The sequence below is a fragment of the Sminthopsis crassicaudata genome, chromosome 6, assembly GCF_048593235.1.
Source record: "Sminthopsis crassicaudata isolate SCR6 chromosome 6, ASM4859323v1, whole genome shotgun sequence".
NCBI classification, from domain to species: domain Eukaryota; kingdom Metazoa; phylum Chordata; class Mammalia; order Dasyuromorphia; family Dasyuridae; genus Sminthopsis; species Sminthopsis crassicaudata.
Window position 1 is genome coordinate 245032784 of NC_133622.1, and position 16929 is coordinate 245049712.

Sequence of the window (16929 nt, forward strand, 5' to 3'; positions counted from 1 at the left end):
GTGATCTCCTAGTTCTGCTCCTTTCACTCAGCATCAGTTGATGTAAGTCTCTCCAAGCCTCTCTGTATTCATCCTGTTGGTCATTTATTACAGAACAATAATATTCCATAACATTCATATACCATATTTACCCAACCATTCTTCAATTGATGGACATCCATTCATCTTCCAGCTTCTAGCCACTATGAAAAGGGCTGCCACAAACATTTTGGCACATACAGGTCCCTTTCCCTTCTTGAGTATTTCCTTGGGATATAAGCCCAGTAGTAGCACTGCTGGATCAAAGGGTATGCACACTTTGATAGCTTTGGGGGCATAATTCCAGATTGCTCCTCAGAATGGTTGGATTCTTTCATAACTCTACCAACAATGCATAAATGTCTCAGTTTTCCCATATCCCTTCCAACATTCATCATTATTTGTTCCTTTCATCTTAGCCAATCTGACAGGTATGTAGTGGTATCTCAGAGTTGTCTTAATTTGCATTTCTCTGATCAATAGTAATTTGGAACACCCTTTCATATGAGTGGAAATAGTTTCAATTTCATCATCTGAAAATTGTTCATATCCTTTGACCATTTAGCAATTGGAGAATGCTTGATTTCTTATAAATTAGAGTCAATTCTCTGTATATTTTGGGGATGAGGCCTTTATCAGAACTTTTAACTGTAAAAATGTTTTCCCAATTTGTTACTTCCCTTATAATCTTGTTTGCATTAGTTTTGTTTGTACAAAAGCTTTTTAATTTGATGTATTCAAAATTTTCTATTTTGTGATCAAAAATGATCTCTAGTTCTCCTTTGGTCACAAATTTCTTCCTCCTCCACAAGTCTGAGAGGTAAACTATCCTATGTTCCTCTAATTTATTTATGATCTCGTTCTTTATGCTTAAATCATGGACCCATTTTGATCTTATCTTAGTATGTGGTGTTAAGTGTGTGTCCATGCCTAGTTTCTAACATACTAATTTCCAGTTTTCCCAGCAGTTTTTGTCAAATAATGAATTCTTATCACAAAAGTTGGGATCTTTGGGTTTATCAAACACTAGATTGCTATTTTTATTCATTATCTTATCCTATGAACCTAACCGATTCCACTGATCAACTAGTCTATTTCTTAGCCAATACCAATTGGTTTTGGTGACTGCTGCTTTATAATAGAGTTCTAAATCAGGTACAGCTAAGCCACCTTCATTTGATTTTTTTTTCATTACTTCCCTTGAAATTCTCGACCTTTTGTTCTTCCATATGAATTTTGTTGTTATTTTTTCTAGGTCATTAAAATAGTTTCTTGGGAGTCTGATTGGTATAGCACTAAATAAATAGATTAGTTTAAGGAGTATTGTCATCTTGATTATATTTGCTTGGCCTATCCAAGAGCACTTAATCTCTTTCCAATTATTTAAATCTGACTTTATTTTTGTGGCAAGTGTTTTGTAATTTTGCTCATATAAAGCTGACTTTCCTTTGGTAGATAGATTCCCAAATATTTTATACTATCGACCATTATTTTGAATGGAATTTCTCTTTGTATCTCTTGCTGTTGGATTGTGTTGGTAATGTATAAAAATGCTGAGGATTTATGTGGATTTATTTTGCATACTGCAACTTTGCTAAAATTCTGAATTATTTGTAATAGCTTTTTAGCAGAGTCTTTGGGTTTCTCTAAGCATACCATCATATCATCTGCAAAGAGTGATAGTTTGATTTCCTCATTACCTACTCTAATTCCTTGAATCTCTTTCTCAGCTCTTATTGCTGAGGCTAGGGTTTCTAGTACAATATTGAATAGTAATGGTGATAGTGGGCAACCTTGTTTCACTCCTGATCTCACTGGGAAAGGTTCCAGTTTATCCCCCATTACATATGATGTTTACTGATGGTTTTAAATATATGCTCCTTATTATTTTAAGGAATAGTCCATTTATTCCTATACTCTCAAGTGTTTTTAGTAGTAATGGATGTTGGATTTTATCAAATGCTTTTTCTGCATCTATTGAGATGATCATATGGTTTTTGTTACTTTGGTTATTGATATAGTCGATTATGCTAATAGTTTTCCTAATATTGAACCAACCCTAAATTCCTGGATAAATCCCACTTGGTCACAGTGTATTATCTTGGGGATGATATTCTGTAATCTTTTTGCTAATATTTTATTTAAGATTTTAGCATCAATATTCATTAGGGAGATTGGTCTATACTTTTCTTTCTCAGTTTTCGATCTACCTGGTTTAGGTATCAGTACCATGTCTGTGTCATAAAAGGAATTTGGTAGGACTCCTTCAATCCCTAAATAGTTTATATAGCATTGGAGTTAGTTCTTTAAATGTTTGGTAGAATTCACATGTAAATCCATCTGGTCCTGGAGATTTTTTCTTAGGGAGTTCGTTAATAGCTTGTTCTATTTCTTTTTCTGAAATGGAACTATTTAGACTATTTACTTCTTCCTCTGTTAATCTGGGCAAGCTATATTTTTGAAGGTATTCTTCCATTTCATTCATCGAATTTATTGGCATAAAGTTGAGCAAAGTAGCTCCTAACTGTTGTTCTAATTTCCTCCTCATTAGTGGTGAGTTCTCCCTTTTCATTTTTAAGACTAACAATTTGCTTTTCCTCTTTCCTTTTTTTAATCAGATTTACTTAGGATTTGTCTATTTTGTTGGTTTTTTCATAGAACCAACTCTTAGTTTTATTAATTAATTCAATAGTTTTTTTTTACTTTCAATTTTATTGATCTCACCTTTTATTTTTAGAATTTCAAGTTTCGTGTTTTTCTGGGGGTTTTAAATTTGTTCCTTTTCTAGCATTTTTAATTGTAAGCCCAATTCATTGACCTTCTCTTTCTCTATTTTATACAAGTAGGCCCCTAGAGATATAAAACTTCCCCTTATTACTGCTTTGGCTGTATCCCACACATTTTGGTATGATGTCTCATTATTGTCATTTTCTTGGGTGAAGTTATTAATTATGTCTATGATTTGCTGTTTTACCCAATCATTCTTTAGTTTAAGATTATTTAGTTTCCAATTATTTTTTGATCTGTTTTCCCCTGGCTTTTTATTAAATGTAATTTTCATTGCATTGTGGTCTGAAAAGGCTGCATTTACTATTTCTGCCTTACTGAATTTGATTTTGAGTTTTTTATGTCCCAGTATATGATCAATTTTTGTATAGGGTCCATGAACTGCTGAGAAGAAAGTGTACTCCTTTCTGTCTCCATTTAGCTTTCGCCAAAGATCTATCATATCAAACTTTTCTAGTATTCTATTTACCTCTTTGACTTCTTTCTTATTTATTTTGTGGTTTGATTTATCTAATTCTGAGAGTGCAAGGTTAAGATCTATTATAATTTTGCTGTCTATTTCTTTTTGCAGCTCTCTTAATTTCTCCTTTAAGAATTTAGATGCTGCACCACTTGGTACATATATGTTTAATATTGATACTGCTTCATTATCTATGCTACCCTTTAGCAGGATATAATGCCCTTCCTTATCTCTTTAATTAGATCAATTTTTGTTTTTGCTTGATCTGAGATGAGGATGGCTACCCCTGCTTTCCTGGCTTTACCTGAAGCATAGTAGATTCTGCTCTACCCTTTTACTTTTATTCTGAATGTATCACCCTGTTTCAGGTGTGTTTCCTGTAAACAACATATATAGGAGTCTGGCTTTTAATCCAGTCTGCTAACTGCTTCCTCTTTATGGGGGAGTTTACCCCATTCACATTTGTGATTAGAATGACTAATTCTATATTGCTTGCCATCCTGTTAACCTCTGCTTATGCTTTTCTCCTTTCCTTCCCTCTTACCCCCCAACTCAGTATTAAACTTGTGAGCATCACTTGCTTTTCACAGCCCTCCCTTTTTAGTATCCCTGCCCTACCTTAAAGTTCCTCTTCCTCTTTTACCCCTTTTTCTCACAATTTCTGTATTGTCTTCCCCTTAGCTTACTCTTCCCTCCCACTTTTCAATGAAGTAGAAGAAGTTTCACCATAAATTGAATCTGTCTATTGATACACACTATGTTCATCCCCTTCCTTTCTTTCTCTCACATATAATAGGTTACCTTTGCCTCTTCATGAGATGTAGTACCACCACTTTACCCTTTGTTATAATATAATTTCCTTTCCACCTCTAGTTTCTAGGACAAATTATACATGTGTTCTTTACATATCTTTATGGCAGAAATATAGTTCTCAAGATTTCTTTTTACCTTTTTAGAAATCTCTTGAGTTCTGTATTTGAAGATCAAACATTTTGTGTAGATCTGGTTATTTCATTAAATGTCCATCTTCTTCCCTGGAAAAGGATGCTCATTTTTGCTGGGTAAGTTATTCTTGGCTGCATACCAATTTCCTTAGCCTTTTGGAATATAATATTCCAGGCCCTTCGTTCCTTTAATGTGGATGCTGCCAGATCCTGGATTATCCTTATTGTGGCTCCTCCATATCTGAATTGCTTTTTTTCCTAGCAGCTTCCAATATTTTTTCCTTCATCTGATGGTTCTTGAATTTGGCCACTATATTTCTTAGCATTTTGATTTTAGGGTCCCTTTCAGTAGGTGATCGATGAATTTTTTTCAATGTCTATTTTACCCTCTGTTTCCAAAATGTCTGGGCAGTTCTCTTTGATAATTTCCTGGAAAATAGTGTCCAGGCTCTTTTTTTCCTCACATTTTTCAGGGAGTCCGATTATTCTCAAATTGTCTCTCCTGGATCTGTTTTCCAGGTCTGTTGTCTTTCCAATAAGGTACATAACATTCTTTTCAATTGTTTTGTTTTCCTGGTTTTGCTTGACTACTTGGTTTCTCCTTGACTCATTCATTTCTACTTGTTCAAGTCTAATTTTCAATGATGTATTTTCTTCACTCACTTTTTTATATCTTTTTGTAATTGTCCAATTGAGTTTTTACCTTCTATGGAATTTTTTTCCATTTCATCAATTTTATTTTTTAGAGAGCTGTTTTCTTTTCCCAACTCACTAATTTTATTTCTCAATGATTTGATCTCTATATCTACTCTGTCTTTAAATGTGTGGGATGACTTCTCCAGACTCTCTTGCCAAGCTTCCCTTTCCTTTTCCCATTTCTCTTCTAGCTCTCTTGTGAGAGCCTTTTTGATTTCCTCTATGAGAGTTTTGTGTATTGAGGAGCAGATTATATCCCCTTTAGGGGATTCCTCTGGAGACAGTCTGCTTTTAGTCTCCTCAGTGTTTGAAGTCTTTTCTCTTTCCATACAGAAGCTGTCAACGGTTAAAGCCCTTTTAAATTTTTTGTTCATTTTGTCAGACTGGGAATCAAAGAAAACAAATTGACAAGAGAAACAATTGGTCTGTTTCTGGGCTGGGGGATGGGGTTGGATGGTGTTACTGGGCTTTCTCTATAGACGGGGGGGGGGGGGGGGGGTGGAGGGGGGAGGGAGATAGCAATGAGGCACTACCAGGACAGCGATGGCTGCGCTTAGTCTGTGCTCTGAGGCTCTAAGAATGCTCTGAGTCAGTCTGAATGGGGGTAGGTGTGGCTGGGTCCCGTGAAATGCTAGTTTTCCGGGGTTTTATTCTTTACCTCTGGTGTTTACACCTTCTCTGCTGCTCCTGGTGGAACATCAACACTGGAGTAAAGGTTGTTTTGCAGAAACGGCAGAGATCGTACCCCTCCCCCTCTGGTCTGTCTCGCTCTTGCTGCCTGCCCTCAGTCTGCGCCCAGTGTGTTCGTCCCCTCTCCTGAGCAAACACAGACCTTCTCTGGCGAATTTCAAGGATGGCTTCTGTTGGTGATTATTTGTGGGTTTCTTTTCCGGTAAAGCATTAATTCCGAAGCTTGTCATGAAGTAAGTTCAGAGAGAAAACGTGGAGCTCAAGCAGCTGTCTGCCTCCTCGCTGCCATCTTGGCCTGGAAGTCCACACATTCATTAACTTTACTAGCTTAATACTAGGTACCATCTCACTTGATCCCTACAATAACTCTTTGGGAGTAGGTATTATTATTATCCTCATTTTACATATGAAAAAGCTGAGGCTGACAGAAGTTAGGGAATGTTCCCATATCTCCACAGTCAGTGAGTGTGTGGGACAGAATGTGAGTTTTGTGGCTCCAAGCCCAGCCTTCCCTCTCCAAGTATGTACACAAACAGATGAAGATAAATAAAAAAGTATTTTGGGAGAGAAGCCAGCAGACAGGAAGAAATCATAAATAGTCAATATTTCTGAAGTTAAGAATCATAGAGCTGGGAAAGCTCTTAAACCTTAGATTATTAGAACTTGAAAAGACATCCAGAACATAGAGTCGTACATTAAAACATACACAAACATATACAGACAACAATAAAAACAAAGACTGTCAAAGATGGAGGGGACCCTAAACTGGAGAGAATGTCAGATTTATATGAGTTATTAATATGGAATGTAGTATATCAGAAGTTCAATAATAAGCTTCAATCCACATTTAGTCTCCTCTATGGCTGATTTCTTCTCTTTTTTTCTATTGTTCTGGAGATTTGACCATATTAAGAAAAGTCATACATGAGCTATAAGATCTCCCAGGAAGAAAGGGCCATGTTAGAAAGGTTATTGATAAGGCAGACAAAATGCAGAGGAAAACAATTGTAATGGTGAAAAGTCTAAAGATCATGTCATATAAGGATTATTAGAAGGAATTGGGGATATCTAGCCTAGAAAAGGCTTGACTAATGGAATAAAGAGAGAAGGAAAGATGCTCAAGGCCTGTTCTGTGAAAGAGAGGTTAGACTTATTCTTCTGTTTGATGCTGGAGAACAGAGCAAAGAGCAAAGGGTACAAATTGTAAATAGGCAGACCTATGTAAAAAAAACCCAATAATGAGAATAACTCCCAACTTCGAGAACTATTTGTATGATCATAGATCTAAGCTCGAGGGCCAGTCCTTTCATGAGAAGATTATAGATTTAGAACTAGCAAACTTCCAAATAATAGACATTCAAAGCAATTCTGAACCCATTAATTGGGACACGAATTGGAACCATGTAGATCTGAGTTCACAGACACTTCCTGACTATGACAAATCACTTAAACACTTCATACCTCAATTTCCTCATTTGTAAAATGAGAGAAATGGACTTGACCTCTAAGAACCTTTTTAGCTCTAAATCTGTAATTATCTGAATGATCTGAAGAAAGGCTATAGAGAATTTGGAGTTCAATGACAAAGACCATAAGAAGGTGCTTATAATTTATTCAATCAAAACAAATGGCCCCAAAGGCTCTCGGGAACAAAAATAATATGATGACCTATGTTAGGACAAAGGGGATGTTGCAGGGTCTAGAGTAGCGGACCCTCTTCAAGGAGTTCAGAGGAAAACTAGCTAGGATTTGAAGTGTGGTGGGGTCAGTTGGAGTGTAGAGGAAAGGATGGGTAGGAAAGATACAGAGAAGGGTCCAAAACTTCCTCATTGGCTCAGTTAAGGAAGGTTAAGGAAGGTCAATCTCCGCAACTCTTTGACAGAGACAGTTCCTAAGGGAATTTAGGCACTTGTATCTGTTTGTTAAGTAAATAAATCACTTAACAACAAAAGGATGGACTCAGGCTCTGCATAATTCATAGAATTTTAGATTCAGAGCAAGGAGTGATCTGGCCATTGATGAGTTCAACGTCCTCCAAGTTCATTTCAGCTGACATGCCAAAAAAGATTTGAGAAGAAGCAGCTCTGAAAAGTTTCATCGCCTACTTCCATGTCCAGAATCTCTCTTTTCCTTCAAGATACAAACTCAAGCACCAACAGCTGCGTAAAACCTTTCCTAATCCATGCCCTCCTCCCCAAAATAGCCTCTATTCCTAAGATACTTTGCATTTATTTTGTTTCTGCATATATTTGTACAGCTATTTGTTGTCTTTCCCCCCCCTAAAATGTCAGCAGTTTGAGGATAGAGACTGTTTCCTCCTTTTTCTTCTTCTTCCCCCCTTCTTTGTATCCTTTGTGCCTGGAATATAGTAGGTGTACAATATTCGAATATTGATGATTTGTTACACTAGGAAAAAACCCAATAGGATAAAAGCCAGGAGATTTTGATTCCCACCTATGCTCTGTATTAACTCACTATGTGACTTCTTGGTAGGTTAATTTGCTTTCTCTGGAGAGCTTACTGCATGCGAGGCAGAGTTCTAGGCGCTGGAGCTGAAATGAAAACATTTAAAAAAGAATCATGCTCCGACCTCATACAGCTTACATTCTGCTAGGCTACTAGGCTGCATATTTGTGGGGGAAAGGAAGGAGAAATATAGCTACACTAATAAGGTTAGCACACAGATAATTGAGAAAGGAGAAAACTATGATAATGAAGGGGAACAAGGAGAACTTCTTGGGGGAGTTGATATCTGAGCTGAACTTTAAAGGAAGATGAAAATTCACAAAGGAGAAGAGAGACAGCAGTTCTTGTTTCCTTGGTATTGTCAACACATTGGTTTTAACAAAAAATGTGAACCAGGACACTTTCATAGGTTAAGAGCTAACAGAGTCAATTAGAACAGGGAGTCAGTCCAATGTCTAATTTTATGAGGAAATTGAAACCCAGCCAGGTAAGAAAAGCAGGTAAACCCAAAGGCTAAGGTAACTTCAGGCTGCACAGCAGAGCCAGGGTGACAACTCAAGTCTCCTGCACCACTTTGCTTTTTTCTTTACCCTCATCATATTTTTCTTAATAATATTTCATCACTTCCATCTATTATAACCTGTTCAGCATCTCAAATTAATGCACATTTTCTCATTTTCCAATTCTTTGAAACCACAAAAATATGTTTGTAAATAAAATATGTTTATTTGTATGGATCCTTTTTCATTTTCTTTCATTTCTTTGGGTTCCTTCCTTTCTTTTGGGTGGTATTTTTGGGTCTGAGGATATATACTGGTCATTGCTGTCATTGTAAAGATTTTTAGGTGACTTGTTGAGGTCACAGAGTTTGTGAGTGATAATTGGGCATTGAAGCCGAGACTTCTGATTCCAAATCCAATGATCTTTTCACAAGATGGGAATTTCCCAACAGGGATTCTGAGAAAAGTGTTATGTTGTGCTTGGTCATTTACAATGGTTTCTCCTACCAGGTGTCTTGTAGGAATCTTGCATGTGTGTTGAAGGGCAGGAATGATCTTATAAGCTCAACGTACGGCAATAGGCAGTGCTTGCCAAGTCTTAGATTTGCCAGTATGACATCCCTGAGGTCTGTGAGTTTAGTGTTTTTATAGTTGCTAGGAAGGAGCCAGAATTAAATAAGGGGGTTGGATTAGGTGACCTTGGATTTATAAAAGGATATATATATATATGTATATATATATCTATATATATATATATAGATAGATAGATATATATGTATATATATAGATAGATATATATATATACACACACACACAAATGAATTTATAAAAGGAAACAAGCATTTTTAAGTGCTTGCTATGTGCCAGATGGGCAGCTAGATGGGCAGTGGATAGAGGGCAGGATCTGTAGTCAAGAAGACTCATCTTTTGTGAGTTCAAATCCAGCCTCACACATTTACTAGCTATGCAACCTTGAGCAAATCGCTTCACCCTGTTTGCCTCAGTTTACTCATCTGTAAAAAGAGCAGGAGAAGGAAATGGCAAACCCTTTTAGTATCTTTGGCAAGAAAACCCAAAAGGACTCATGGAGAGTTGGATGTGACTAATCAACTAAATAACAATAAATGTACTAGATTCTATGCTAAGTGCTTTACCAATATCCTTATTCCATTTGATCCTCACAACAATCCTTTAAGGTGGGTGTTATTATTATCTCCATTTCACAGCTAAGAAAACTGAGGCAAGCAGAGATTAAATGTCTTGCTTATGGTCATACAGAACTATGAAGACAGATTCGAATTCAGATCTTCCTGTTTCCAGACCTAGCTATTTATTGTGTTATCTACCTGTCTAATAGTCTTTATTTTAATTATTTTTAGGTCTTATATCTTATATATTTTTTCTTATTAGTCTAAAAGCTTAGAAGAGATTCATCATGGTATCATGGTTGTAAAACCAGGCTTGGAGTCAGGAAGAAGTTTTGCTTCTAACCCATAGAGGCTATGTGACCCTCTCTCAGGATCCCAACACTTAATGCCTCATCACACTATTAAGGCGGCCATGAATTGGAGAGAGCTTAGAGATGAGCTAATTTAACTCTATAATTTTCTTTTTTCCCCTTTTAATTAAAAAATTATTTTATTTTCAGTTCCAAATTCTCTCCTTTCCCCATAATCTTTTTCTACTTATTGAGAAGGCAATAAAAACAAAACCTATTGCATATATATATATATATATATATATACATGTATATATATGTATATATACATGTGTATATATATATAAATATGTAATATAATATATATACATATGTATATATATATATATATAATACAAATTCTCAATTAGCTACAACCACAAAAAAGAAAGAAAAAAGAAAAAGAAGAAAATGTGTTTAATCTGCACTTCATGTCTATCAGATTTTATGTGGAGATAGAGAGCATGTTTTATCGAGAGTCTTTTGCGATTAGGTTTGGTCATTGTTTCACAGTCACTAAATCTTTCAAAGTAGTTTATCCTTATTGCTGTTATAAATTGTTTTCCTGGTTCTGCTCCGCTCATTTTGCATCAATTAGTGTCTTTTCAGTTTTTTCCGAAACCATCCCCTTTACCATCATTTCTTACAGCATAATAATATGACAAATTTTTGGCTCAGGCTTCTTGCTACCATTGTGTTAAGGAAAAAAAAAACTCTGCCCCAGGCTTTATTTTGAACTTCCTGACACTATTTGCTTGAATTAAACATATCCCCTGTCTTGCCAAAGTCTGTGAAATCAAGCTTCATATTCCAATTTTAAACAGCTAACTCAAAGATCTCCCTTATTTTGTCCTTTCTGCAAATGTCCTTTGTTCCCATGCTGCTCACGTATTTATATTCTATATAAATGTTGCTCTGGGCTCATCAATTTTTGTATACAGTTATGTCTATGCACTAAATATAATACAACTACAGTAATATTTCAGCATCATTGATTTAGTAACTGACAGCAGTACCTAATCAATGGACCTAATCAATGATAATAATGAAATCTGATTACTAATAATATTTTATCACTTTACGTATTATAACTTGTTCAGCATCCCCAACTGATGGATATTTTCTCACTTTCCAATTCCTTGTCATCACAAAAATATGTTTGTAAACATAAATATGTTGGTATGTCTGGGTCCCTTTTTTCTATTCCTTCATTTCTTTGGATTAGAGTGATCTAGTAATGGTATTTTGGGGTCTAAGGGTATACACAGGTTATGCCTTTCATTTTAAAGATCATTATGTAACATCCCCCCATTCATGAGAGACAGTCAGGCCTGGAAGCCTGATATCACAAGATGAGAATTCCCCAACAGAGATTCTAATAGCAGAAGCCCTAAGACTTTTTCCTCATTTGGAATGCTTGGTTATTCAGTGTTTGCTTACTGATCATAAGGTCAGCATCTGAGTTAATAAGAGAAAGGCCATTTGTTTTCTATGTTTGAAGTTCATTTGGAACAGGGACAGGAGTCAGGAAACAACAAATCACAAGACCTCTTCATATCTCCATACTCAGTCCTTCCTGGGCTCAGTGGGGATGCTGAAGTTGGGCCCAAGGGATCAATAGCCCTTGGTCAATCCCAGCTTGGCACAGTGAGGCCGTCCCTCTCTCCTCTGATATGCTACTCATCCAGTTTCCTCATTTGTATTGCAGCCTGGGAGTTCTACACCAAGCCATTTTATAAATGATATGAAAATAAATGTTTGGAGATGGTTTTTATCTTCCTTTTCTTTATTTAAACAACTATGATTAAATATAGTGTGCTCTGATGAAAGGGCTAGAAGGACAAAGACAACTGATGATTTCCTAATAAATCTGTTGAGAAAGAAGATATAGAATATAAATATATTAAAATCAAGACTTAAGAAACCAGATTGAATCCACTAGAGGAAGGAGCTTCTTTTTTGAGGGCTTACCTTTTTTATAATCTTTTTAAAATTTGTCCAAATTCATGTAATAATGATACCAATTCCATCCAATGAGCATGCTTCTACATTTCTATTATATACAAATCACAGTGGTATGTGCTAAAGATACAGAAAAAGAGAAAAAAAGTCTTGGCTCTCAATAAACTTATATTATTTTTTCAAAAAAGATTATTTATTTTTAATTTATTAAATAAAACAAGCATTTCCATAACACAATTTTTATAATAAAAATATGATTGCACAGGAAACTGTAAATCTATCATGTACAAATTGCTATTCCTTCCAAATATTCAACAAAATCATCATACGAGTTTCTTTTTTTCCCATTATTTTCTTTCTTTTTCTTACATCTTATTTCTAGAGATGGCTCTCATTAAAGACAAAAAGGTATGTTATATATAATATATATGTGTGTATGAAATTTTTCTATATAATTTTATCAATTTTTAATATAAATTTAAATTATCCTTCATATGATTCTTATTTTAAATTTGTGTACTTATAATAGAATGTTCTCTTAGAGAGTCTGACATCTGGGCAGTTCTCGTTTCTTACTGTTTGATTGGTTAATTATTACAAGAATCAGAGTTAGAAAGGATCATAAGGGATATCTAGTTCAGTCTTCCATTTTTCATATGAGGAAAATAAGACCCAGAGAGATGAAGCTCCTTACATTTCAAATAATGTTGATAGTCACAGTATTGATATATAAAAGAGATTAGATTTAAAGTTAGGTCTTTTCTTTCCATTGTACCATATAATGTCTGTTCTTGAGACAACCAAATAGGGTTAAGCTATCTTGAATCCTGATCACAGCTGTTCATCCCATTATCCTGTTAGTCAGTCAACAAGCGTTTATTAAGTACTTACAATGTGCCAGATACACTCTGTTTCTTCTGTGTGATAGTCAAATGAAATACCTCAAACATGTTCCAAACTTTATGACTGCTGGGCTTTTATTCAGACCTAGTTTCCTCATCTGTAAAATGGGGCGTTTGGGTTAGACTAGGTTCTACTTTTTGGACTTCTTTTCCATATTTTTTCCATCTTTGAGTTCTATTCCATTTCCAAATCTATGATTCTATTATTACATTTATAAGCTTTGGGGGTTCATTTTCCCAATTCCAACTCACATTGGGGATTTGTCCCAAAGCTCTGCTACTGTTCCTTAGGGTTCTAGGAGTACTCTTTGGACTTTGGGGACTTTTCTCTAATATTTTAGCTCCTTAACCCCAATCTGATATGTTCTCCTCCTTCTCAATCAATCAGTTACTATCTCTTCTCTACATCAATTTGCCCATTAGTAGCTTCTTAATAGCTCTGGGAAAAAAAACAAAAACAAAAACAAAAACAAAAACAAAAACAAAACAAAAAAACAAGTAACACCCTGGAGCTTTTACAAAGAGAAGATACAGAGAGAAGATTATAAAACTTGTAGCACTCTCTCGTCTCACACTTCATGCCTTGATTATTATGATGGTGTGCTGATGATCTGCCTGCCTCCCAGCTCCCTCCACTTCAATCCATCCTCCAAACAGCCACTAAAGTAAATTCTTTAAAACATAAGTCTGATCATGTCACCCATCTCTACTCGATAAACTTTCCACTGCCTCTAGGAGTAAATACAAAATGTTCTGTTGGTCATTCAAAGCCTTTCCTTAACTCTTACTTTTCCATTCTTCATACACCTTTCTCTCTGTCATATAATTTCCACACCAGTGACACAAAGTCCCATAAACAAGAAAGTTTATCTTTCAATCCTGAGCATTCTCTCTAGCTACTTCCATACATGGAATATTGTCCTTCCTCTGCTCTAACTACTGAACTCTCTTGCTTCTTTTAAGTCCTAACTAAAATCCTGCCTTCTACAGAAAGCTTTCCCTAATTCTCAATTCCAGTGCTTTCCCTCTGTTAATTTTGTGTTTATTCTGGATCTAATTTGTTTTGAATATAATTGTTTGCACATAGTCTCCTCCATTCCCTCGGAAATTCTTTGAGGTCAAGGACTGTCTTTTGCCTCTTTTCACATCCCTGGCAAGGACCAAAGTGCCTGGCACTTAGTAGGGACTCTAAAATGTTTACTGATTGATGGTCCCTGGGGAGAGTGGACTGGCTGCTTCTAAAGATTGTCTTCAACAAATTCACTCCTATGTGTTCCTTAACTGATGGATAGCTCATTTCTTTATTTTCAGGACAAAATAAATCAACTGCCAGTTCAATTAATTCTGAGGCTGGCTCGGCTATTGTGGTTCCTGACAGACTTTCCCAGAAACTCCCATTGCTGGACATCTGATAATTCTCTTGACCTTTTGAAAACTACAGGGTTGAACCTGGTTTGGTCTAATCCTCAATCACTTCAGATCAAGCTGGGAAGAAAGACAACAGATCTTTTTTTTATTAATTTTATAATTATAAATTTTTGACAGTATATATGCATGAGTAATTTTTAAATAACATTATCCCTTGTATTCATTTTTCCAGATTTTCCCCTCCCTCTCTCTACTCCCTTCTCTAGATGACAGGCAATCCCATACATTTTACATATGTTACAGTATAACCTAGATACAATATATGTGTGTAAATCCAATTTTCTTGTTGCACGTTAAGTATTGGATTCCAAAGGTGTAAGTAACCTGGATAGATAGACAGTAGTGCAAACAGTTTACATTCAGTTCCCAATGTTCCTTCTCTGGGTATAGTTGTTTCTGTCCATCATTGATCAGCTGGAAGTGAGTTGGATCTTCTCTATGTTGAAGATTTCCACTTCCATCAGAATACATCTTCATACAGAATTGTTGTTGAAGTGTATTGTGATCTTCTGGTTCTGCTCATTTCACTCAGCATCAGTTGGTGTAAGTCTCTCCAAGCCTCTCTGTATTCCTCCTGCTGGTCATTTCTTACAGAGCAATAATATTCCATAGCCTTCATATACTATAATTTACACATTCTCCAATTGATGGACATCCATTCATTTTCCAGCTTCTGGCCACTACTAAAAGAGCTGCCACAAACATTGTGGCACATACAGGTCCCTTTCCCTTCATTAGTATTTCCTTGGGATATAAGCCCAGTAGTAGTAGGCTGGGTCAAAGGGCATGCACAATTTGATAACTTTTTGGACATAGCTCCAAATTGCTCTCCAGAATGGCTGGATTCTTTCACAACTCCACCAACAATGCATTAGTGTCCCAGTTTTCCCACATCCCCTCCAATATTCATCATTATTTGTTCCTGTCATCTTAGCCAATCTAACAGGTGTGTAGTGATATCTCAGAGTTGTCTTAATTTGCATTTCTCTGATCAGTAGTGAAAGACAACAGATCTAAGGAATAAGAGGTGCCATGCATTTATTTGTGACTCAGGTCACATAGGTGACCCCATCCAGGTGGGGATATAATACAGCAAATAGTGTCTGTTTCCTTTCTCTTTAGCCAGAGGTTTGCAATATTTCTTTCTTTTTACTGAACTTCTATCAGAGAAGGATGGATGGTGTAATCATTTTTTTAAAGTGATGGTGATAGACACTGCTGAATATATTTTATTTGATCCTTATAACAATCCTAGGCAGGCAAAACTGTTTTTATCCCCATTTCATAGTTGAGAAAATTGAGGCAAACAGTACTTGTCCAAAGTAGCAAGTGTTTGAGATCAGACTGAACTTGGGTTTTCTTTACTACAGGCAGTTTTCTAAGTACTATCATCATCCAAATGTCTCGAGGCAGGAAAAGAGAGAGTTCTTATATGTTTATATCTTTTGTGTACATTCTTAGTTCTTCTTAACAATCAATCAAAATGTTTTTATCACTTTGTAGAAAGCCAACAGGAAACGGTCAAGATATCTGCACTGGATATGGAGAAAGAAGGTAGAATCTCTCCATTATGTATTGTCATGTGTCTGGAAATGCAGATAAAGACTAAGTAGACAGTATTGTCCAAGGTCCTGTGGATTGAGATTTCATTGGCTTTAAGATGTAAAAGTATTTGTAGTTCTTTGGAGAAGGTAAAAATAGGACTCTATTTGAGAATGTGCTCATAAATTGGGAAATGGATAAACAATGTGATGGAATAGAATTGTGAGGCAATCTTCCTCTCTTTCCACTTTCCCCCTTCCTCTCAACTATTCCAGGATCCTATAATAGGTCTCTCCAAATATTTGAAGGACTGCCATATGGAAGAAGAATGAGACTATTCTACTTCATCTCAGAGGATAGAAGTAGGAGAAATGGAGTAGGGGCAGGTTAGGAAGAGAGATGCAGAGAGATCAATTTAAGCTTTTGTAAACCTATATTTTATTTTTTTCATTTCCTGGAAGGCATAAAGAATAATAAACATTGTTATATTTGTATTGTCAATCAAAACAAATCTCCATGTTGGCCATGCTCCATTTTTTTAGAAAGTAACTCATTCTGTACTCTAAGTTTTTCACTTCTCTATTAGGCAGTAAGTAGCAACTTTCTTCATCAGTCCTCTGGCATCCAGAGTGGTCATTAAGCTAATAAGAGTTCCTAATTCCTTTAAAGTTATTTGCCTTTACGGTATTGCTGCTTTATAAATTGTTCTCCTGTTCTCTTTATGTTACTAGGCATTGGAACACATGTCTTCTCAGGGTTCTCTGAAGTTATCCCTTTCGTTGTTTCTTACATCACAACAATATTCCATCACATTTATATGCCATAATTTGTTCATCTATTTCCTAATTTATAAATACCTTCTCAGATAAGGTCCAATTTTAACCTCCTCCAGAGAACTATGTTTTTAATTTTCTTTTTACACCTTAGAGTTTGTTTTGCGTAGAATTAATGCCTTCCTTAATCTCTCCTGCTATTTCACTGTTAAATTAAATCTTATAAATGAATGAATGAAATCTATCTATGTATGTGCAATATATATTTTGCCTTCCTTTAATCA